The sequence below is a fragment of the Cydia strobilella genome, chromosome 19 (assembly GCF_947568885.1).
Source record: "Cydia strobilella chromosome 19, ilCydStro3.1, whole genome shotgun sequence".
Taxonomy (NCBI): Eukaryota; Metazoa; Arthropoda; class Insecta; order Lepidoptera; family Tortricidae; genus Cydia; species Cydia strobilella.
Genome location: NC_086059.1, coordinates 7,287,003 through 7,312,786, shown reverse-complemented (window position 1 = coordinate 7,312,786; position 25,784 = coordinate 7,287,003). Strand labels below are relative to the sequence as shown.

The 25,784-nt window shown below is 35.0% G+C and overlaps 1 protein-coding gene across 4 annotated transcripts in view; it reads left to right on the top strand.

Moving 5' to 3' along the window:
- The window catches only part of LOC134750080 (zinc finger CCCH domain-containing protein 13), an 86,640-nt gene that overhangs the window by 34,350 nt on the left and 26,506 nt on the right, over window positions 1-25,784 (top strand). For all 4 annotated transcript variants that reach the window (XM_063685171.1, XM_063685170.1, XM_063685169.1 and 1 more), the window contains exon 3: window positions 9,306-9,348. The gene's annotated coding sequence lies outside the window, so the exon portion shown is untranslated. The remainder of the gene's footprint in view (window positions 1-9,305; window positions 9,349-25,784) is intronic.

Sequence of the window (25,784 nt, the reverse complement as noted above, 5' to 3'; positions counted from 1 at the left end):
GAAATACATTATCTGTGAAAATTTCAACTGTCTAGCTATCACGGTTCATAAGATACAGCCTAGTGACATACAGACATACAGACGGACAGAGGAGTCTTAGTAATAGGGTTCCGTTTTTACTCTTTGGGTACGGAACCCTAAAAAGTCTAATGTCTAAGGTCTTAATTTTGTTTAGGCACAGTTTTATGCAATTTCACTGTTTCGGAAGAAAAATCTTGTGTACGTGTTTCAAATGTTCTTATTAAACAGGTTTCTTCACAGATGTAGTAACATTTCTATGATAAGATTGGAAAACACTTAGTAGAGCTCGCAACGTGTGTTGCGTTTGTAAAGACAGAGACAACTGAATCATAAAGATTGTTAATCTAGATATACAAACCCGCCTTTCGTGCCATTGTTTTACATAGCGCCATCGCCACCAAGCAAGATGTCTCAGATCCATATATATTATGGTGTATGTTACTACCCCTTATTAACATAGACCTGTAGTGAGATATCTAAGCGAGTTTAATTAGAAGCGCCTTTAAGATTACGTTCAAAAGAAATGGCAACTTGTCACCTTGTATGATATTTATTCTTGTCAACTCGTTTTAAATACTCTTAACCACACATGAAACTGTGTCGCCATTTATAACAATAAAGTCTAGTAAGTAATTAAATTACTAGTCTGTAATTGTAACTTGTTAGACACAAAGTTGTAAAGAGAAAAAACTGTTTAAACCGAATCACGTTCGATTATGACTACCTCGCCTATTCAAAGAATATTTTATTGCAGACGTTTGATTATTTATTATTAAAACTAAAATTATATTTAAATTGTATAGCTGTTGTATTATATTTAAGTTGTATTTGTTGCGCTCTCTCGGAAGGGTTTCCACGGAAGACCAGCGTCGGGGACCTCATAGTTTCCTTGACATGAAGCTGAATGGAGACCATTTCAGGAACGCTTTATAACCAGCAACAGCGACATAGACTACCCGTCCCCCTTTAGTTCATACAGTTAATAAAAGACGGGTAGTCTATCTCGCGGCGAGATACTGTCGCGCCAATCATGTGCTCGGCCTACTGTTGTTAACAATTATATGCACTCAACCGGCAGTCAGACTTTACAAGAATCGGAAAATCAAATAGGATAGAGTCATCATGGACATCGGGTTAGGTTAGTTGAACGATTCTGCGCTTGCGTACTCTTTGCCAACACCTTGGCGGGTAACGGGCGCGGTCGATGACAGCGTCCTGCGCTGTGCTTGCATTGGCTGCGCGAGCGCACGCCAGGCGAGTCCTCGGTGATCTACCACTTTACTCACAGGTTCGTGAATACCTATGAGGGTTAAACTATTTTTGTCTGGTTTGTATTAGTCTTATTAAGAAAAATCTAAATACCAACTAAAATTACACTTAGGCTTCAACTATTAGGTTAATTTTTTCTTTAAAATGCTGCACAAATGAGGTAAGGGTTGCAATTTAGCGTGGCCTCGAGATCCGAAAAAAGTAGGTACCTACGCTCATTCGATCGCGCACTTATACCTACAGGGAGAAATTTAAAGATATTGTAGGTATCTCAATCTCTTGCCGTAGGTGATAACAGAGATAGAGCACGAATTTGGAGCGGTTTAAATAACAGATAATAATTTACAAAGTGAACCGATTAGGTACGGTACATTGCTATAAATCAATGTAAAACTGAACTCAAATTCCAAAAAGTTGCTTAAAGACTGAATGTGTAATACCTACGTTACGACTGCGCCGGCAAAAACTTAATACAGCTTATACTTTGATGTTTATATAATGCCGACTTTTGTGCAATAATAAGTACATACATTAAAACCTCGTTACGCAAGTTGTATTGATTAGGTGTGCATCATTTATCTTTATCATCACAGCAATTATATCATCAAGAATCGCTATATACAGATCGTAGTAGTGATTATGTAATCATGATTGCAATAATGATATCATTGTTAGGATAGGTAGGTATGATATATCCGCAAACAAAAACGTAGGTACCACAAATACTGTACAAGGATATGGCAACAAGGACGCCGCAACAGTAATGCAGCTGCAGAGCTGCAGTTGACATCTAAAATTCTACTGTATAATTGTTTGCGTCTATGGATTCAAAGAAAGTATTACTCCGTATTCTTATTTGTTTATCAAACATATTCGACCATTGGATAATAATCTTTATTCCTCTTGTTTTATTTATCTAGTCAGCCAAGCCCACGCCTAGACACTGTGCTAATCTAATTAACAAAACATTGTTTCCCACAGTAGACACGCCACCAATATGACTGCCAACTAACTTTAGTCTAACACCCTTATTCAGACTTAGGTAATTTTTAGATTTTCGTAAGTATTACGAGCTGTAGCGACACTGATAGTATAGGGGAAAATAGTGTCACAAAATTTCTATACATTTGAATGGAAAAAATATTAGAAACTTTTTTCCTTTATGAATAAAAATGCTTGTAATTTTCGTGCAATAAGCTTCATGTCAATCTGATTTTCCAACATCACTTACAGTTCATCATATCACTGTTTAAAACTAAAAAAGTTGGCATATTAAAATCCTAAAGAACTTTTTCTTGACCAAACCAACCAGTAGCGGAGGCCGGAAATATTTAATAGTTTGATTTGTTCCCAAAGTTATAATACTGGTCCATTTGTGATGAAGTAGTCTAGTCAGTGCGACGCCGCGAATGAGCCTAGGAAGTTGCCACACGGACCTTGAATTCGATAAGGTTGCTCGAATGACTTTTCTATTTCCAATTACGGAGGGAATGGCGGTAGAAAAACTGAATTTATCACATTTGAGAGAAAAATATTGGTAAGTAGAACTTATTGCCTCAGTTCTTTTTCATAGTTGAAAAACATGTTAAATATATACCTACATATACAAACTTATTTATGCCTAGGTACTTTAAAAAATTCAAAAGCTTGGTACTTATTATTGATTTTTTAAATGAAAGCATGTTAGTATTTATGTGTTATAAAACATTTCCTACAAGCCACGCCAGCAAACATTACTAGTATTAATTAATAGCTACAAGAGCTACTACCCACTACTATACGTAACTGTGTTGCCAACTTGAAGTACGTTTCACTGGCTGTCATGTTTTCAGTCTCATTGTCGTTGTAATTTTGTTATCATTTGGCATAAGATTTAATTTTGCTACGATTGGTACCTACTTTTCTTATAAGGATGACTCACGTTAGACAGGGCCGTATCCGGGCCGGAGCTTCCGGCGCTTCGTTTTCTATGGAAAGCATCACGTGATCACCTGTCATGTCATAGAAAAGTATGCGCCGGAATCTCCGGCCCGGACACGGCCCGGTCTAACGTGAGTCATTAAATTAAAAAATTAAAAAAAAAATTAAAATTATTTATTTTCGTAAAATATACAGGTGTCTATAAGTAGGGGATAGTGCTGCCCGGTAAGCAAAATTTGCCTGTGTTGGGCAACACCGCTCTTCCTTAATTAACAGATTGTTACACGAAACATTTTTTTAAGTACTAGTTTAAGTAATATAAACATGTATACAATTAAAATTTTATATATAACATTTGTTTAAAGAGCTAAGTTAATAACTGGGTTGTTAGACATGCAGTAATAAAAAAGGAATTAGAGGAATTAAAATTAAAATTAAAAAAGGAGTAAAGGAGCCAGTAATTTGTGTGTGTGTGTGTGTGTGTGTGTGTGTGTGTGTGTGTGTGTGTGTGTGTGTGTGTGTGTGTATGTATTTAGTAAGTTGATGTGTGAATCTCTAGTAACATATAGTATTTTGTATTTTATTTTTGTAAGTCTTCTATTTCCTCGTAGCTTTTTGATTTTAACCATTTTGTAATTGTTGATTTGCAATCGTAGTAAAGTTTTGGGTAAATGTTTAGGCACCTATTGACTTTGTTGTACATGTGACTAGACTTCACATTGTATTGCGAGCGCGCAAACTTGGTTTTAGTTTTAGTTATATTAGCAACGTTTTTTATTGTCCTTCCTTTAGTCTCCACACATCAACCTAAGACTGTGGGTCAGTTGCACCTAACCATCGTAACATTGGCTAAATTTTATTGTTTAAAAAATTTCATAGTTCACTTCTCGGTGCCGTTGATCAATTGTGTTTGGTGCACCTTAATGGCAATGTCAGCGACCAAATAAGTAGTTCTCAGACAGATTGACGTATTTTTAAGAGCGTATCTATTTAACAGGATGTACTTTTACCGGCATTTGCGTAAGGCCTGGTACACACGATCGCGGCGCCCGCGCGTGCAGAACGCAACAATGAATTCTATCAATTATTTGTTACAAATTTAACACACGAACGACTCAGATTCGTTATGTGATCACTCCTGGGATCCGAAAGCTAGATGGCTGTTGTTGTGTGCCAAAATGTCTTTAAGTCCCTTTAGCTGTATTCGATTCTTTTTAATGAGATCGCAACTGGTGTAACAATGCCACCTTGTCACAATTTGGGCCATAATAGGCACTGCACTTCTTCTTTCTATGGCTACCTCTATTAAGCACATTACGATTAAGCCTAAACTTAAACCATCTCATATTATAATTATGCCACTGCATATAACGTAGAATTACAGTAGCATTTTAAGCTAGTTCGATAGAGTTAGACCAAAAAAAGTCTGCAACGATTTTGATAGCATTCGCAGTGTTAGTGTTATTTATACGTCAATCTTGCACTTGCACTGAGTGTGCTATCAAAATGGTTGCAGACTTATCTTGGTCTAACTCTAGTTCGTTCAATCCGTCTCTCATTTTATCAAGGCATCAGAGTGCAGCACTAGCCCCTTTAGTAAAACATATAGTAACATATACATACTGTACCCTTAACAGGTTTTTGACAAGTTTTCAGAGATAATAAATTATGACATTGATGCATCAAGGCGATTTGTTTACAGAGGACCTACCGGGAAACGCGAATCCAAAATTTCGCTATCTGCCTCTTTATCGCTCGAATTTGCAAGAGTGACAGAGATGTTAGATACCGAAATTTAAATTTTTTTGTTTCGCGATAGACAGATTGTGGTAGTGGCGCTCCCTACGCAAAGTTTCCCTATTGACAATGACCGCGCCCACGTCAACACCACAGCAGTATGCTGCAACAGTAATGCAGCTGCAGTTGCCATGCAAATGTCACCTCAGAAATTTTAAATTAACAACTAATAACTGGCCGGAAACAGTTCAACAACGGGAGTACAAGTGTCGACTATGTACATGTCATTCATGTATCGTGAATCGCAATGGAGATAAAATACTGCCATTGATACCTTTGTCTGGGCACCTATAATTAAATACTTTGTGAGGTGTAATTTGGTTTCTTCGAGTAACAAAAGGCGTTGCCTGTAATTTAATTTCTATTTTCTTGGGAACGTTTACCTGTGAATATTAGGTGCTGGCGTGTTATTAGAATTCAATTATCACACAATGATGTAATAAGGAAGGTATTAATGTTGAACAGGTGATAAAAATATTGAGCGAAATATTTACTAAAGATATACATATTTATTAGTGTATTACATACTTATACCAGAACTACAATATTGGTGTGATATTCATGTGCGCAGACGCAAATTACCTTTTGTATACAATTTTATACACACCATATTTTTTTTCTTTGATAGTGTTAAAATCTAATATCAAATCAATGTCAATTAAATGCCATAAAACACCATTAATCAAATTTATCTGTTTGTTCTCCCATTACGAGCTTGTTGTACCTATGTGTATCTAAAGTTATAATTAAAGTTGTTCACGCTCAAATTAAGGTAATTAAGTGTTCGATATCACGTTCCATTGATCGGCGGGCGTCGAACCTTGGACCACTTGCTAGCATGACATGCCTACGCTCTTACGTGCGGTTTGTGCACAAATTGTAACTATTTTGAGTACGGTCAGCATAGACCTGCAAAAAGTTTACTACGAGTACCTATGTGATCTATTTCATTTGAGCAAAGATAGATATAACTCCTTAATAGATGGATACAGTCTAAGGAAAAAACGTGCCTCAAAAATCCCTAAAATTTGATTCTCGATCAGATGGCGCCACTAGTTTTGGCCTAATCTCGTATAGAGGGCGTTGACGGTTTCGTTTGTTATTTAACAATTTTAACGCATATCGGTGAAAGAACATGGGTCAAAATCATAAAGATAATTAATGCAAATAAAAATAAAAATTATCCATATTTAAATACATTTTATCGTATTTTTATAAATCTTCATTTTTAGTTTTAAAGTATGTCGATAGATGGCAGTGACTTTACTGTGGTTACAAAATTTTCTATGACAGTACCGCTCTATCTTATTATATCCTCTTTGATTTGAGAGAATCTGAGACACATCTGCCATATGCCAAAGTTGCCAAACGACTTGTGGACCAAGAAAGATACCTTCCGAGTATAGTGCAGCGTCAAGGAAAGAGATGGCGGCACAATTTTAGATTGACGTCTTCCAAAAAGTTCTAATATTATAACAGAGAGTCTTGGGAGAAAGAAAGGGGAGGCGTTTGCTCAGCAGAGGCTAATTAATAATAAATAAATTCTATATATTTACACAGAGAGAGTAAAAACGTTAGTCTCTAGATAATCCTAAATACAGAAATTATTGGGTCAATATATATATAATAATTATATTAATTATATTTCGGCCCATATACGTCCCACTGCTGGACACAGGCCTCCTCTTATGCATATATGTAACATTCCAATAAATAATTCGTGTTTTTCAATAATGTTTATTCATTCGAGTGTATGTGATGCTAATGCGACACATCGTATCTTAATAAACAGTAGAAAAATAAACAATACTATAATAACTCATGTACCTAATCAATATAATCAGGTCAATTATCTAGAGACGCTAGAATTGTGATGCGTCTTGTATTTTTTTGTGATTTAGAAAACTTGTCGTGCTGTCCGTACTCACGCGATCAACAGTTTTGTGAGAATTTCACAACGTTCGATATGCGTGGGTTGCCAGTGATAAAAATGAGTGAACATATAAGCACAGGTACTTAGAGTCCAAGCTAACTTTGCACAGAACAAAGGGAAGGTGTGCTACATTATAAGCTTCATAGAAATTTTGTCATTAATGCCATACCATGCTCGGTCCGACTCTACAAGTCTACATCGAAATTTCCCGTTCCCTTACTTAAGTGGATGATTTAGGTTCCTTAGTCTATTCTGTTGCCGAAAGTTAAGAGTTAAGAATATCGGTGAGGCAAATGCCCTCAAATTTCGTATAGGCCAAAACACATCAAGATCGGTATAACTTAGGCTCCAGTATTTAATTTCCTGGAATGGAATAGACATTTTCAGTGTTTCTGCGTGTGTATGATTCGCATTAAGATGCTAGTAGGTATAATATATGTTGAAATTTATCAAAACAAAAACAGTTAGTTTAGGTTAAGTGGATGAGATTAGCTCAGAACCGGGACAAGTGGCGTACTGGAAGAGAGGCCTATGCCCAGCAGTGGGCGATAAAGGGCTGATATGATGATAAAATTATCAAATAACAATTAAGTTTAGTTACTTAATTATGTAGCCGTTGAAGCGTTACAGTAGTTTATTAAACTACTTAGGTCCAATTGAGTTCAATTTTGCCGGTCATGATAGAAAATAATGCAATTCGAGATTAATGATATACTCTCAAATGAGTAAAACACCGTTAAAGTTAATTAACATATGATTTTGCGTAACGTATGCTTAAGGTAAGAAATAATTTAATACCTAAGTCGAGGTAGGTTAAAAAAAATGTTTTTTATTTTATTTTTTATTAGAGATAATTCACAATTGCATGATATTTGATAAAAAGCATCGTTAAACCAGAATGGTTTGTCTCGATACTCCATTCCGCAGTACTTACATAATTAAATATACAATACAATACTTAAGTACACATCCATTAAAAAATATTAGGGTTAATTTTCTGCATAGATAACCATCAAACTTAAGCTTATGCTTACGAAGTGGTAATTAAATATTTTACAGCCGCCGAAACCACCTTTTATTATATAAGTTTTTTTTTTTGCCTGTAATCATATAGGGTCTGTCATAATCATCAATGGTCTGACAAATCGGTAGAAAGACAGCTTAATCATAAAAAATTCAAATGTCACAAAAGCACGAGTTAATCAGTGGGACTGGTTTTTTATTGTAAGTGTTTTGTATGTAAAAAACTGAAGTATCTAGGACGGACATTTCAAAAAACTGCAATATTTGGAACAATTTGTCATGCAAATAGCACTATCTGGATACAAACAATTGCAAATAAAACAATAACTCAAAGTTTATGGTTACGACGGTACTCAATATTATTATGTAGTATCTTCTACTTCCATTTCAAATCTACTTTTACAATTTCTCGTCAGTTTTACAACTAACAAGCAATAATATAAACTTAGGTTTATCGCACATCAAAACGTAGTGAAAATTAAATTTAATTGCACTGCATCCAGCCAGTGTTATTCTCATAGCTGCGATCTAGGGCTAGTTTATCGCTCGACTAACTAGTTATAATTTACATTATGGCAGCAAAGAGCGGGCCTAAATTCAACTTTAATGTTAAGGGTGAATGGTTCAGAACAAAGAGTGTGACATTTTTCCTTTTTACTTTAAATTGCACCTTTTAATAATATCATTACGGTTCACTTTAGAGTGGTGAAACACGCCGGTGCCGCTTATCGCAATTGCGACTGCAATTGAAAATATACATGAGGTCACTTTACACTAGTAGTTACGACCGAGGACTCGACTCGCACTCGTAACAGATGGGAATGCTCCAGGAAGTTTGTATGTTAAATGCCCTTATCGCGGTCAATGAACCCGCGATAACGATACCTGTTTTCAGCCATTGAACCTATAAATTGTGTTCGTTTAAGATCTTATTGTGATGGGGAAAGGTGCATTGTTGTCTGATTTAGCGGTTTTCATCGTAAAGTGCTTGTTGATAGAGATGGTGTAGGAGAAAGGACCTGCTTCATTTTGTCTTATTTCGAAAGATAGTTATTATCACCTGGTAGTTAAGTAGGTACCTACTTCAAAAACAACCTACACAATTTCATAAAATTCTAACATTGCTAGCCGAGCTTTCTAAACCGGAGGTCATGTGTCCGAACCCGTACAGAACATATCAAAAAATTTGTAGAATTTATACTTAATGGACTTAGTTCAAATCCTCTCCTGGAGGAGGCCTGTGCCCAACGGTGGGCACACATTCAATAAGTTACTGAAAATCGAATTTGATTACTATTATTTATATATTAATTTACCTAGTTGTATTTTCTTTTTGTTTCAGGTCTTTTTAACAGTCGACCGGAGAGACGAAAATCACAATTCTGGTAAATATAGCTCTATCATGTTTTGCAAACCTACCGGCTATATCTAATTCTTATAAACTTTCAACAAATCATAATCACCTACGTAAGGTACCTACGTTTACATCTTCATTGTTCACCTTTAATTGTGTAATAAATAAGAAGAATATAATATAATATAATAAACATTATTCGACTAGTTGTTCGACTCTGGAACTCTTTACCTTTGAACATTAGACGCGCTCAATCTCTTGCTGTATTTAAAAAAATACTTAAAGAACATATTATCTATCTCTCCCTTAGTGTATATGTCGGCGGCAGATAGTAAAATCGGGCATATCGGGATATTCCTAGGCATATCATGAAACGCCGGCATTTCATGATCTGCCTAGCGACCACTAGCCATATCGTGCAATCTTCAAAGTGTGATATTCCTAGGCAGATCATGAAACGCCGGCATTTCATGATCTTCCTAGCGACCACTAGCCATATCGTGCAAACTTAAAGGTGTGATATTCCTAGGCAGATCATGAAATGCCGGCGTTTCATGATCTGACTAGCGACCACTAGCCATATCGTGCAATGTTCAAGGGTTTCAGGGTATTTTACGATGCGCCCGGTATGAAGCTAATAGGAATATCGTCGAATGCATTAGTCTGATCGATTTGCCGCCTGTTTTATTAGGCAGATCGTGATATGCCTGGGTTAATCTTAGTCAGAACATGAAATGGCGGCGTTTCATGATATGCCTAGGAATATCTCGATATATTTAACTATTTAATGTAAATTTTTAATTAGGTTAAGTTAATTATAATAGAAATTCAAACACAATGTTTATTGTTATACTGAATAAGTAATATATGAAATGAGATATGCCCGATTTTACGCCCGATCTGCCGCCGACATATATACCTAGTTATCTTTTTACCCGACTGCCAAAGGAGGAGGGTAATATTTTTCGAGTGTATGTATGTATGTCTGTTTCTTTGTGGCCTCCTGTAGCCTAAACGGCTTGATGGATTTTGATGTATGAGGTATCGTTAGATTCGTCTTGATCACGGGAGTGTCATAGGACATTTTACCCCGAAATTCCTACATGAACATGTTAATTCTTCGTAAACGCAAGCCACCCACGCGTCAGCAAGCAATGATCAACTAACTTGTTCTGCAACTCCCGTGCACCTCTCGCGTAGCGGTCTGGTAGCGGGCAAAGAAGGGCGTGGTCTGCCTTGTGGCGCGTGGTGCGGTACGGAGGGAGATATTTTCGAGTGCCCAACGCGGGCACACGCGCATGACATGAGGGCACACGTCGTTGACGGTCGACTTTTCTAAGTGATTTTTTTCGATACTTCATCGTCCGAATCGAAAATTATAAAGTAATAACTTGTTCTTTTTTTAAACTAAAAAGTTATAAATAAAAAAATAATTATTATAAAAAAAAAAAAACCCGACTGCACACTAAAAAGAGGAAAACAAGCCCGGGGACCAACTTGACCGCCACCATTGAAAATACCTACCTAAGTAACATTCTGCTAAATAGTGAACTTAACAACCAACAACCAAAATGACTATAAGTAACCCTGTGTTGGTCCCCGCCTGCGATACTTACCATCAACATTTATAAATTATATTTAGTTAGTATTTAGAATAAGTTTTTATTTATTTAACTATCGATTACATTCCATAGCTTGGTTTTAGCATTTGATTAAACAATATTTCTTGTGGGGCTTGTTTTCCTCTTTTTAGTGTGCAGTCGGGTTTTTTGTTTTTCTTTATAATAATTATTTTTTTATTTTATACTCTGTGGCTGACATGTTGCTGTTATATTGGTTTGTTTTATATATATTTATATGCATGTCTATTTTAGTTTTCTTATTTGTGTATGTTTATTTACTGTAACTGTGTGTATGAAAGTCGGCTTCAATCGGCTTCGTAACGTTTTATGCAACGCCTACTCTTTTTGACTAAATGATTTGTTTCCGCTACCCAAAGGTTGTCTGGAAGAGATCGCTCTTCAGCGATAAGACCGCCTGTTGTCTACCTCTATTCTTAGTCAATTGTTTTCTGTAAGCTGTATCTTTTCCTGAGATGTGCCAATAAAGAGTATTATATTTATCTATTTATGAAAACAAACATTAAATAGAAACAATGCCATGCATGATAGCTAGTGAATGAATAAAAAGTGCGTGACTTCATTGAACACACGACACGTTATCTCATTACGGTGACAGAGTAGTATGGGAAAGATATATCGTGTGACATATGGCCATGAACTGTTTATGCTAGAGAGAAAAGAAACTATTATAAGAAAACAGCTTTTTAAAGAAGATACACTCAACTTCAAAAAAACCTAAAAGTAGGTGAAATGGTATGAAAATGTAATTTGAGTATTGATACAAGACAAACCTGTTAGTGGAGACCGTGCGCTTTGGAGAAAACTAAACTTAACACTTGATCCTGATGTAATGTTTGTGAAACAACTTTTGAGATACTTACCTATACCTACCTACTCTTATATGTAAATTAATGCCTACCTACTTTTTCTCATAAAAAAAATACTCAAATAATTACATATATCCGCTCATAAAACCTCCTTTTTATACTCTTTAAAAAGCCATCTCCAGACGAAACTTCGAAAGCTCAGGGGGAAGTGACGTCACAGTCAACGGAAGTTATATCACTTTATAGCCTGGAGACTAAATTATACGATACGACACGATAACGATGACTGGCCGTAATACAATGTAATTTATAACGCGCATTATATAAATATCGATAACTAAATAATAGCCCAATGTAAGTTGGAACGTGGTGCTATAAAAAGTGTTAAGGCTCAGTGGTCTTAGTATTCTGGTCAGTTACAGTAATCCCAACGTTATTTGGTACGTGATATACTTATATTAAAGGTAAATGTAAGGGAGGGAGGGGTCTTACGGTTTTGGTTGGTGATCGATGAGATTGCGTAAAAAGCATATCGTAACGTTAAGTTTATTATATTACTCGTGTTTTTATAGTTATATATTACAGGTTTCAATTTACTCGTAACTAGCTTCTGCCTGCGATTTCGTCTGCATACGTATAATGATGATTTTCATGATAAAATCTATTTCTGCATACTAAATTGATAACGTTATTTTTAGTTTATATTTGTTTTCAAACACCGAGTGCCTACTTGTAATTAAATGCAAGACAATGCAAGACAATGTGCAAATTTTTATGAAACGCAGTTTACGATTTATGTAAAATAGTCATTACCAGAAATAAGCAAATTATCATAATTTCAGTATTCAATACACAAATGAAACGAAAGTAAATTATGACATTTAATTAATAATGGGCGAGTAGATACATAATTCAAACTGAATTTGCATCGTTGGAATGCAAACTCCGTGGAGAAAGTAAGTAACGAAAGGAAATAAAGCTGTATTTTCCGTATTTGTCAAGCCTGTCATAAAAATTTGATAAGGTTTTGATATTATTTTGATACGAAACCATTTCAGATTGTCAAAACAGAATCAGCCTCAAGAACTTATGACATCGATATAAATATTGATTGTTTAATAAGTACATAGCTTACGTCCTACTGTCGAAATGCAAATTCACTGAAGAAGGTAACTCATTGCAGCGTGATGCAAATCAAGCTTTAATATCCGTATTAGTAAAAGGAATTTGCATCGAACACACGATAAAAACATAGTAGTCGATTTACGTATGTTCGCATCCATGATATAAAGGTAATTAAGCGGTGTTCCGCTTGTTTCCGACTTTCGTTTGAAGAACGGGTAAAAAGTGGCTGGTGTTTCTGCGTAGATGATTTATCTATACTTTATATGGTTGTTGGAGATTCACTTTTACTGATTGGTTTATAATGGATGTTAAATATGTACATTAATGCAATCGTCTTTGTTGGAAATAAAATGTCAAAGTGGCATGAGTCTAAATTGTGGCTCTTTTCTTGTTGATTGAGCAATAACTAAGACATCTAAGTGATCTAAGTAGTTGTAAGTATATTTATATATTTTACTACTTATTCAATCGTGTGAAACAATCAGCTTTGATAATCTTACGTATACAAATATCAAACTCATTAAGTCCTTCTTTATTTCCTGTCTTAACAAGGAATCTGGGATGTTATATCTTTATTTTTTTAAGGCAGGCCTGTAGATAGAGTATTTTTTGTTGTCCGGGCCTATTTTTATTTTGTTGTCTAATTTTTTTTCGTCAGATTTCGTTAACATTTGGTGGACAATTGGACAGGTAGATAGACATCCCTATTCTGTACAATATAAGCGCAATTCCACCTTATGTCCTTAAAATCTTGCACTGAATTACGTAAAAGTATGGTATTTTCGCATTTATCTTGCCCAGAATAAAGAGCTCTTCAAACCAGCCAAAATTTATCCAAGTAAAAAAATAAATAATCGAACAACAAAATCAAAGGCCCGTTCAGGTGTCGGTGGAATATTATAAAGACAAAAGTAAAACATAATATTGGTGATAACTTCTATCTGTTAATAAATACTTAAAAATCTGTAGAACCACCCATAGCTTTGCTCGCCTGACACATTGCTATGAACGAATAAGTTTTTCACCCCATTTTTTTTACTGTTCTTTCTCTTTGTAGTATTGTCGCGTCAACTAAATAATTATCTTGGTCATTACTGTCATTACAAAAGAAAATTTGATTGGTGCTTTCCATAATTACTCTTGATTCTTGATTTGAATTTGTAATAATTATCAAGCGATTTGTTATTTATTGTAGTATTCGCTATAAGTATTTAGGGTATCGGAAATTCACAAGAATTAAATACCTATATAAACAATTTTATGAAACGTTACGTACTCGGTACCGACTATGTTTTTTACCTAACCAAATCACTACGGCTTTCTTTATTCATTACAAGATTAAGTAAAAGTGCGTTTCAAAACATCTACCCAAATTTAATGCAACTTAAGTTATAACTTAGGTAAGCAAATACACAAATCTTGTTAATGCTCAATTTTCAAGTTGATTTAATTATGTAATAAAATAATGACCATTTCTAATGCCAGACGAAGGTGCTTTTACCACTTTCACTACTTAAGACGAAGGACACAATTATGTGTTTTTTTACTAAATGTAATTAGATTTAAAGCATGTAAGCTATTTAGAAAATAACCAACCAACAATTAAACAACACTAAAGACGCGTATATTACAAGAAACTTGTTTTTAATAGCAATATAATTGTTTAATTTCAAAACGTATTTAATGAAGTAAAGGTGAAAACTGAAGGTTTCTTAAATATGGTGTATATATGATAATTATGATACTTACTAATTTTGTTACGTTTATAGTAAATTTTCTGCTACTAGCAATTTTCAGAGACAAAAATGTTGTGTATACTAATAGGTATCACTGGCATCGCAACAATTATTTTTAGGCAAGCTGTATTTAATTAGACTTTCTGTTTCCACATAAGTTGTATGTGGCAAAGTGTTCTACTAACTGAAAATAAGGCAAGCATATGGGAGTTCAATGGACGCCCCGCCACATGGTCTTATTTGGATCCTATCTTTTGACATCTCAAATCAGACTGAGAATAAATATTAGTGATTGAAAAAAAGATCTTCTATACAATAGATTATTGTATACGTATAGGTACTTGCATACTAGGAGAGGTATTATGTGTCTAAATTATATGCATGTTTGTGGCTCACTCTTACTAACACAGAAAAGGCGTGGCACAATGCTTTCTTGCTATGAATGGTTCACATTATACCAGAATGCGGACGGAAGGCTGTTTCTTCTGACGCGTATTGGAAATTATGCTAATCATGTGCGGCCTGATCTATTTCCAGTGTCAATGCGGCATGGTAATTCCTTATTGGGTATAAATTCCTATACTAGGTTTTTACGTTGCTGAAAGACTTCCTAATAGTAATATTTTTAATTAGCAGGAGAACAATGCCGTTTAGTAAAATGTTTACGGTTGCAGATGTCATACAATTATTGCGTTGGCAACGATATTAGCTCCAGTTTTCAACTATTTCATTCTTTTTTATAAATTAGGGGTCAAGAATTCCGCTATAATTGATTACCAGATACCACCATAGAGATCATAGGTACCGGATCGCCTACGGACCAAGGAAGAAATGACAGTTTCAGACATTAGAACCATTGAATTTAGTCTTTAATTTAATTTATGTCGTGATTTTCTCAGTAGAATTTATTCGTTCCTTATCCATAATTTTATGGTTAGCTTTAGTTTATACTAGTTTACCTCTTTCGCCACCCTGTTTCGTCAAGCTGACAATTGTCGGCGAGATATGTGGGCTGACAATTCGGCAATTGTCAAGTGATAGGTGACAAGTTCGTAGAAAAGTTGGTACGTCGCGGATAATTTTTTTGTGAAACAGTGGTTATTTTCTAAGTTGACATGACGGTAATTCTTGACTTGAAGTGAGAGCTGGTGATCGACGAGAATCGACACATCGACTATACCGACGGCTTAATCTCTAGCTAAATATCTGGCGCTATGCGCACCCAACATGAAACAGAGCACGAACGCGGTGACAGAAAAACCCGGGTTACGGGCCCGTTACGTCGTCACCGTTACCTTCGTAACGGTTACGTAACACGGTACAACCTTCGATAATTATGCATGCCACCGGATTTGCACTATGACTGCTAGTATGCTCCCGTTACGTACTTACACAAACACACTCATACACAGAACGTGAAAGCTAGTTAGCGGTAAATAATAGTCATATATTGCCTCATACAAACAAGAATAGAAGAAAAAAACAAACATAATTTAGACACAAGAACAGCATCATTTTTTAAGCGTTGTTTTTTAATATGATGCCATCTATTTAAAAGTAAAGTATGAAATAGAAACCGTATATCTAAGCGTGCCAATTATAACGTAAATTGTAAATTCTTTTGGTATTCTAATAAGGGAAAACATTGTTGCGAATTTAAGGAAACTGGACCTAATCTCAACAAAGCTTGGTGCCTCCTGGTTTCCTCTCAACGCGGGAAGAAGTTCAGATGGGTAATTAATATTTTACTTTCGTCACTACTATCTAGGCTAGTAGCCATCTAGTAGCAATGTCAGTCATATCCAATTCTGGATACTACGACTGTCAGCTTTTCCAACAACAATGTGCCTAATTTGACAACTGTGGCTCGACGGCGCCGGTCACTGACGTGCCATACTTGTCACTGTTCATTACCCTCGCGGTTTGTGCGATCGTTGAGTTACGCATTGCGATCGGCAGGCATTTATCAATGCGCACTGACAATTATCAATGTTACACGACGAATTCTAGTGCATTCTGTAATGTTTATGGAATTAAGTTTTTTAAAGAGTTTTTGAGTTAAAAAGTTTTTGAAGGTAATTATTTGTAGCATAGCAAATTATCTAAAGTAAACTATTACATATTTGTGTTTTACCCGATTTCGTTTGTTATTTATTATACATATAGTCCTCTAATATTTGCTCTTTTTAATTAGTTACTAATAGTTAGTGATTAAAAAGAAAAAAAATAATCAGATTGTGACCATGGGGGCACTATGGGGTTAGATCAATCCAAGCCTTTTTAGACTGTATGACGCGCTTCAAGTTATACAAACTTTCGCAAAATCCTAAAACAGTATTCTTCTGAAAAAATACAAAATATCATACATGGTTTTGGGCGATTTGAACTCACGGCCTCTAATTTGAAACATTGTTGTTAATAAGAACTGTTCTACCATAAAGATATGGCTTACTCTATTAGACTTTACAAATATTATAACAATGCAACACAAAGCGCCATAACGAAATAAAAGCGAGATTGAGGCCATCGTTGAGTTTGTGCGGTTCTCAGTCACAGGCTTTATACAGTCAGTCTGTGAACCATGGCCTTGCTATTAAAGAGATACTTTACTTGAAATCTCAAATAAATACAAATATCTGTACGATCGAGCAAACTCGTGACCGGACTAATGTAAACTTGATCTTAAAAACATTTATTTAACGAAATCTTGCCTGATCGGTTTTTTAGGAAGTACACGGTGCTAATATGGAAACTTGTATAAATCCAGAGGTGTCTAATACATGTTTACTGACCTTAAAATATTTATTAATTGTTGACAGGACATATTCAGACTGAATATTGCCCCTACCAGTAAGGCGGTTCCCTGAGCCAGAAGGCGAAAAATCTCCTTATATGATCCTGTTTTTCTAAGAGGCGTTGATATTCGTAGACGTGGAAAAAATATATGTAGTTCTTGACTATATTATCTTCAATATCATAGCTTCTAATACACGAATTATGGCACTTCGCTCGATACAATTAATTCCCAAAGTAACCTCTAACTCGGACTTTTAATCCAATTTTACTCGGTTATTTATTATGTGATACTATAAACAAAAAAAGAAGAAAAAACAATCTTAACAAATAGTAATTTCATAGCTTTCGAATTTCGATATTGTAGGGTAACGTTTTTAAAATAAATAAAAATCGACAAAATTCGATCAAAATTGACACTTGGCGCGCATGATCTTTCCCGTTCTTTCTTGCGAAATGTGACAGAGACAGCGGGAAACCGATGGAACGGCCTTAACAGAGCACATTCTTTATACTGTACATTTAGGTACTTAAGTACTTATTAATTCGTAACGCTCGCAATTTTTAGTTCAAGTACTTTAAGTTACTGAGCTAAAAGGGGTCGGAAAAATCGACGGCGCAGCATTAGAGCCAATAATTTTTTCGATTCCTTTCTCATTAAGCTTAAGTACAGAACAGGAAAACTAGGACAGAGGTGCTCTAAGGGTGCCCAACTGTCACACACATTCAGGTCACCATAGCGGACTGGAAGAACCATGAAACAAAGCGTGAACGAAACAACTGTGTATAAACGCGTGACCCTTTAAGTGTCAGTGTCACCGTAAAACAGTTCCACTGATGATCAGTGACACGTAAGTAACGCACGGTACAGTGACCGTTAGCGCCGTTACAACACCGCCAGAACAATGAAATTACCCGCAAGCACGATTAGACACTAAACTGGGGCTTGCAACTAACTTTATTGCTTTTAGTTGCTTAATGACTGAATAGGTGCATGTTTAAATGTTTTGGTAATCTTGGGAATTTTCGGAATTATGCAATTTTTTGTTAAATTCAAAGTGTTTTGAAGACAGTGGATGACAGTGCAAACTTATTCTAGTCGCAACTCACTCCATGATTTGTTAGTTGCGTTGCGTCGCTGCATCACTTTCGTTTCTTTAGACATATTGGGGAATGAGATAAGCAGATAATTTTCATTGCGGAAAGTCGTAGCCATCTTTATAACACTGCTTTTGAGAAATATCAAATGAAGGCTCTGTGGCTTACAATGAAGAAAAGTTATCTTATAGTTTCTAATTTTTAATAAGATTTGTATTGTATACCTTCAGTTGGTAGGTCAAAAATCAAAATAATTTATATCACAGTTGAGTTGGAGAGGATCCAAATATTTAGGAATGCATATTACTTAGGTATTGGGTTATTCTGTAATTATTTCCCTATCAAAGTACATATATACGTCATGATTATTTGTTTTCATAGCTCTACACTTAGTTGTATTTTTCCCATGGTTGCAATTGCCCTTAATTACCTTACGTAATGTATTTACGACGTTTATAGTGACAGATACCCTTAAGATCTTCTATTATGTTCAAACCAGCGGGTGTGTCACATGAAGACGCTTTCCCTTGACTTTACTCGTCAACCAACCTGTGCACTAAACGTTCAGTAAACCAATATTTACGATCCATCAAACATGACGTATTATTATTGCCTTCTCACTCTCTCCGTGACAATAACTGTTACGAAATGTCCACTATCAGTAATCAATTCCATGACAATTAATCATCTAATAGTACAATTATCCCGTGACATTCAATTCAAATACTACAAACGACCTTAGTAAGTAAGCGATACAATTGAATTTAATTATCAACCAGGCGTCAGAGACAAGTGAATAGAAAGATTAACAATATCCATAGAATTTACATATATACTCATAATGATTGTAGATACATTAGGTACCATTAGCAAAGGGTGGTAAATTAATCAATATATCCGCTCAACGCTGCGTTCCTCGTTATTATTGTATAGGTGTTGTAGATTTTCTCTTTAAGTATGCATTCATGGTTTAGTTGTGTTAAAATTGTCACTTACTTCTCTGTAGAACTTCGAAACGTAAAATTGGCCTTATCTAAAAGCCAAAATTAAAATGAAAACATTAAGGCAAAGTTTTTATTTAATAGCGCCTAATACTGAACAAGAACTCAAACATATATTTTAAATGACGCCATAATTCCATTTTGTTAACACTGAGAAAGTAAGCAGAGGTCACGTGTTTTATTCGTTTTTGACCTGTAGAATACCTGTCTTTATAGATTAATTGTCTCTAAAGATACCAACAGTAAGGTATTGTTGACTGTTACCTAATTCGTCTCAGTGAAAGTTTGTACTTTTGGCTGTCAATTAATAACAATACATAGGGCTATGTTTCGAAAGGGAATGTGTTTTTTATTTAGATTAAAGTTAACTGTCTTGATTAGCTGTGCCATTGTTTCTTAACTTTCGGTGTTACGGTTGATTCGATTGGCATTCTTTGTTTTTAATGTTGATGTCTAATTCTATCATCCATTTCTAATACCGCTTTTATATTTTATACTAACGTAATATATTCAGACTGGTTTTCGAGTTAACAAACATACGAGAAAGGCATTTATTTCATTCGACTAATTTATAAAAAAAAAACTACAATCGGTAGGTTGTAACAACACAACGGTCTACTCATAGAGAGAGGGAGGGAAACAGTATTAACCAAAAATATACATTATATCAACTAGTAAGTAAAAAGTTTCACCCGAACCATATATTTGCTATGCAAAAAAAAAAGTGTTTTCTATAGTACCTCCCCTTTTTAGACGTCGTTTATAAATACTGGTGCTACTGTTTTGTTTGTTGATGCAATGATACCTACTACTCACTATAGACGTGACCTTTCTTAGAACAAAGTGAGGATGTTGGCTATTAACAGTTTTCCGTGAACATGCACACTTCCGACAAAATCCTGACTTTATTTACATTAAGTACATCCCTTTACTTTTTTGTACTACGCACTAGCTCGCTCCGTATAGAGACATCTCAAATGATAAACAAAAAGTATACATTCAGTAGCAATGCGATCAAGCAGCCTATTAGTGACCTAGCGTTTTCTCGAAAAGTCTTCTAGAATCGATTTTCGCTCATGTCATCTCAAATATGGGTGAATATGGTATCAAGTTCAGTTCATACCATATTCATTCAGTTTGATGTCCTGAACACAAATATATGAGATGACAAGCGCGAAAGTGGTGGGGTTGCTGTGACGTCATAAAGTCGGCAGTACAAAATTTTAACTTTTCTTTTAAACATACCATGTGGCCAAATGAAAGGGCTTTGTAAGTAGTTCACAAATATACTGTAACATTTTCACTACTTTGTCTAACAAATTATTAGAAAACGTTCAAAAATTTCACAATCCACAGTTTACTTTGAACTGCTCTAAATTGAAAATGACAATGAATTATTACAAATTTTATACCAAATGACTGTGAATATCATTTACGTAATGTCTAAAAACTAGATATATCAAAAAATAAGAAAAGTACATCAAGTTGAAAAACAGTATAATTTTTAAATTGCAAGTATTATTCAAACAAACACAAACGCTCTTACTCTGGACTAATTATTGCTGAAGCTTTCACAAGATACTACAGTATGGGAATCTTCAAAAACATATAGTGTACAACGAGCTGCAAAATCGCATGGACACATTATTATTCCACATTATATAATTCTTTCATAAAGTGGCCATCTAATTTTGCAGCCGGGTGGCAAGATTCCATATGGTGTAGTAAACGCTTACCACCAGACTTATTTGCTTGTTTGTCACCGACGTGCCATAAAGTTTTTGCCACCTTGACACGCAGTTCCTTCCTAACAACAATTAGACAAAAACTGACACTGCTAATCGCGAATTGTCTTCACATATAAACCTTACAATTATGACGCAAGAAAACACACAATGACATATTGTTGTACATATACATTGCTTATCATATATTTGCATATAATAGATAGGTACATCCTTAATTTGCGTTTGCGTTGCCGGTTTTATTCAGGTACAGTAGGCGAAAGATATTCATTAATATGAATGCAGCTGCATATACATTACGCTATGATATATCTAGGGCCAACTGTACGACTACCTACGTATGGGACCTACATACAAACCTGTACTTAGTATTGTGAAATTTGGCCATCAATTTATCGATGGTCTTGAGGAAAGTTCCATTATGTAGGACTATAGAGATGAAGACGCAGGTCTGATAGTGTATATAGTATGAAAAACAGATGTCACTATAAAACATAATTCTGTATTTTAGAACGTCAAGCTTAACTTCGCATACATAATGTCAATGCAAAACTTATATGTGAAAATAATGATATTGGAATATTACAGTACCTAATATATTTTGGTTCAATTATCATATTCCTAGGAACCCATTTTTGTTTTAAGCCTAGCCGGTAAACAGTTTATTCAAAAGTAAGTAACGTTAAACATTCCTTGCCTTCGTTCGTTGAACATTTTTCGGATTTTATACTTACAGCATCCTTGTCAACTTTAACCTTATAGGGCTGTGGCGAGACCGGCTGCTGGTATGTAGGCGATAGGGCTGTACACTAAACTATTTAGTCGTTGTATTAAATAAAGATGCTATCATTCAATGCGTATAAAGAAGTAATTAAGAGGCCGGTGTCGATTCTAGTCACAAAAATGTAAAATTGATAGATTTAGTCGGTGAAATTGTACATCTTTTGTTTCCTAACTGAAATAACAAGTAATGGTTTCTATTAGTACGTCTTCTTATCTTGCCTTTTATCAGATCATTTTTTTTTAAACAGACTCACTAAATTAGTAATGATTTTTTTTCTGATGGACGTTTAGGTAAACGCGCGTAAAGCACTGATTTTGTCGCTCTTATTTGTAAATTTCGTAAAGTTTGGACTGCTAAAAATGGTAAATTTGGACACAATTTACACATATTCTGTACTTGACCATTATCAGATTACATTTTTGTTATATGACTTAGTGTTCGAGGAAATGAAAGTTAAACGAATTCAATTTTCTTCAGAAATTACTCCAAAACAAGTGACAATTTCTCTAAAAATCGACTTAATTTCAACGTAATTTTAATACTTGAACAATCTACAACATTTGCTGAAACTATTCTTATACATCAATTTGTAAATTTATCACCATAATTTTTTGATGAATTTTTAAAAACTGCCCCTTCTCTTCATATATTACCGGTGACGCACGCTCGCAACCTCATTATTAAAAGGCAAGATGAGAAGACGTGCTAATAGAAACCAATACTTGTTATTTAGATATTACGTAACAAAACGAGTATAATTTCAACGACTAAATCTATCAATTTTACATTTTTGCTCTAAAATCGACTACGGCCTCTTAACATAATTGTATAAAAAATATGTAACAAAGGAGTTGGTTTAGTATCTTTATTACACTTCTTATTACGTACTTAGGTAAATAGTGTTATATTATTGCACAAAAGAAAAACTTATCGTACAAAAGGCGGACTTAATGCCAAAAGCATTCTCTACGAGTCAACCTAATAAATTAATTCGAAAGGTGTAAAAATGTAAGATCTGTGTGAAAATGTGGAAGTGAGTAATTTGGAATTGACCATGCATCTAAAACGCACTTTTGTCTCTTGTATGATATTTAGGGTCCAAACGATACAAAATGGTCATAGATTAATTAGATTTGAAATTGTCGAGTCACACAGAATCGTAGGCCATCCCTAGTAGACCAAGTATTGCGACGCGATGTCCGTTCGTTTGACCGGTTTTTTACCTCACAGGTTAGGCTGGTGCGGCGTGCGGCTATGCGTTTTTGCGGACACACAACTTAGCGAAGAGCTAGCTGAGTTTATTCCCAAGCTACTCTACTTGTAGATGTGTTAAAAGTATAATATATCATCATGCCTAACAGCTTATATAAAACGCACTGGCTGGATCACTCATATAGGTATACCAGGAAGGGTTTTATAGTCTGACTCTAGCCTGATGTGGATTAAGGACTTTACACGCACCAGAGACAAAATAATCTTGAATGAATGAATGAATTTTTATTTGCTAGAGACATGGTTATGTACAAGTGTTAAGATAGTTTACAATAAGTAGAGGTGCGCTCATATCTCGCCAACACTGGCATGCAAACAATATTACTTAATACTAAACTAATTATATGTACATAACAAATTAAAATTTACAACATGCAAGTTATATTAAACAAAATCGAAATATGAAACATTATTTAAATTAGAACTACAAATTGATATATCAATTGTTAAAATATTCTTGAAAGAATTCTGCACTAGCCATTGCTGTAGTTTCCTTAAAAACATCGTTAATGGTAATTCCTTAATATCACTAATACTCTTTGTAAATAATACCTCTACTAAAATTTGTATAAGCTTTATTCATCGTCATCCCATCTCTTTTATTTAGCAAAATCTTTTTAACTTGGTTAAAAAATAATGTTGGACACTTACCAACATTTGCCAAAATCACTACACCTTATAAAACAAAGTCCCCCACCGCGTCTGTCTGTCTGTATGTCTTTATGTCGCGATAAACTGCCATGCTGATTGTCATGCGGTTTGTGAGTGATTCTTGAGGAAGGTAATAGGTCTATAGTTTATATCGCACGGGTCGCTAGTATCAGCTAAAAATAAGTACCCACTTAGAAGTTGAAATGTGAATAACCATCTGGTTATTTATTAAAATAAAATTTTATTTGACAAAAGTTTTGCTCTCCAACAATCCGCTACTAAATTGCCTTAAAAGTGTTGCATTCGATTGTTTTTACGCTTCACGTTTAAGTTCGCGTCGATATTTGGCAATTTTATTTGTTGTTCGAGTCTCAGTAAACGCAGGGCAATAACACCTTAAAATTGGAGGTCGTTGCTTTTTACATCCTTTCCGTTATATCGTATTATTTTAATACCTATGTGTAAAAGTAATTTTATAATATAATAAATGTAAATATGTGTTTGTTATTGTTTTAGCTTGATACGAATGTTCGAAATTGCGAATTAATTTTGAACACGCCTTAGAGAAAAGATCTTACATTTACGCCTAGTCCTCAGTGTCATCAGTGACTAATGAGACAAAATGTACCTACTGTTTCTATTCATTTCTTCTATCTTTATTTGTGAATCTTAACTGTAATTATAAGTCATAAAAAAGCATATTCAGAGCTTGTAGAAAGGCAAGGAAACCTACACGAGCAGTTCTTCAAATCTCCAGTCTGTGAATAATTCTGCGTCGGCCAACCCTGTAATCTTTCTGATGGACGGTCTTATCAGTATGAAGTGTAGCATGTTTTACCACCATCTACCCTCCGTTCTACTTACTATACCAATATGGCCGACCCATGTGACACGTTTATAATTGGACCGTTTAAACCGCGGTATTTAGCCAAGCCTATAACCTCACCAGTAATTGCCTCTGGTCACCATCAGCAAAAACCGAATGGCCTGAATAGCGGAACTAATCCACATGCCGCCTAATAGCACTAACTGTAATAATTTAATCTGTTGCAATATATTTTTATAACGCGATTTACAAGGATGATGGATTGGGTGTTTCATAAATTCGGAAGTGTGGGGCGTGTGGCGCTGAGATTTGTGAACGGTGGTACCGTTGTCATTATATTTTTTTTAGGTTTAATCTATGTAATTATTTAATTTGGGTTTCCTGGTAATTTTATAGGACACGTATGCGTACGCATGTGCAGACTTGTGTTAATTTCGAAACAAATAAAAAGTAAACAACTGAACATACACATTATAGAATTACTGAATACTCACTTACAGTAAGTAACATGTCACTACGCTCATAGTTTCAACAGGACCATACAAATAATTAAACAATACATTGGCACTTAGTAAAAATAGGTTCCCTTGCTTCCCAATTTCCAGATGATTTAAACAGTGTAATGCAATATTTCATATGTACAAATTAAGTAAATTAAAACAACCATAAAATGTGGCAATAGGCCCTGCATTTAGCAACCCTGCGTCCTCGTTAGCTCAGCTACTAAACCTATAAATCGAACACAAAGATCGCGGTCACGATTTGCACCATCTCATTCTTCATGAATAAATTATTACAAGTCTATTGGAAATTCTATCGCCCACATTCCTCCGCGTGCCGGTGATTTAAACAATTTCAACCAAGGTTGACCGAATGAAGCAAGCACCGCGTGTGAAAATTAGTAATCGCCATAACAAACGCAAGTGTGTCCACTGCCCTTATTTTAGTTGCGCAAAATATAAACATTTGTCAACCGTGTAGTGCTTT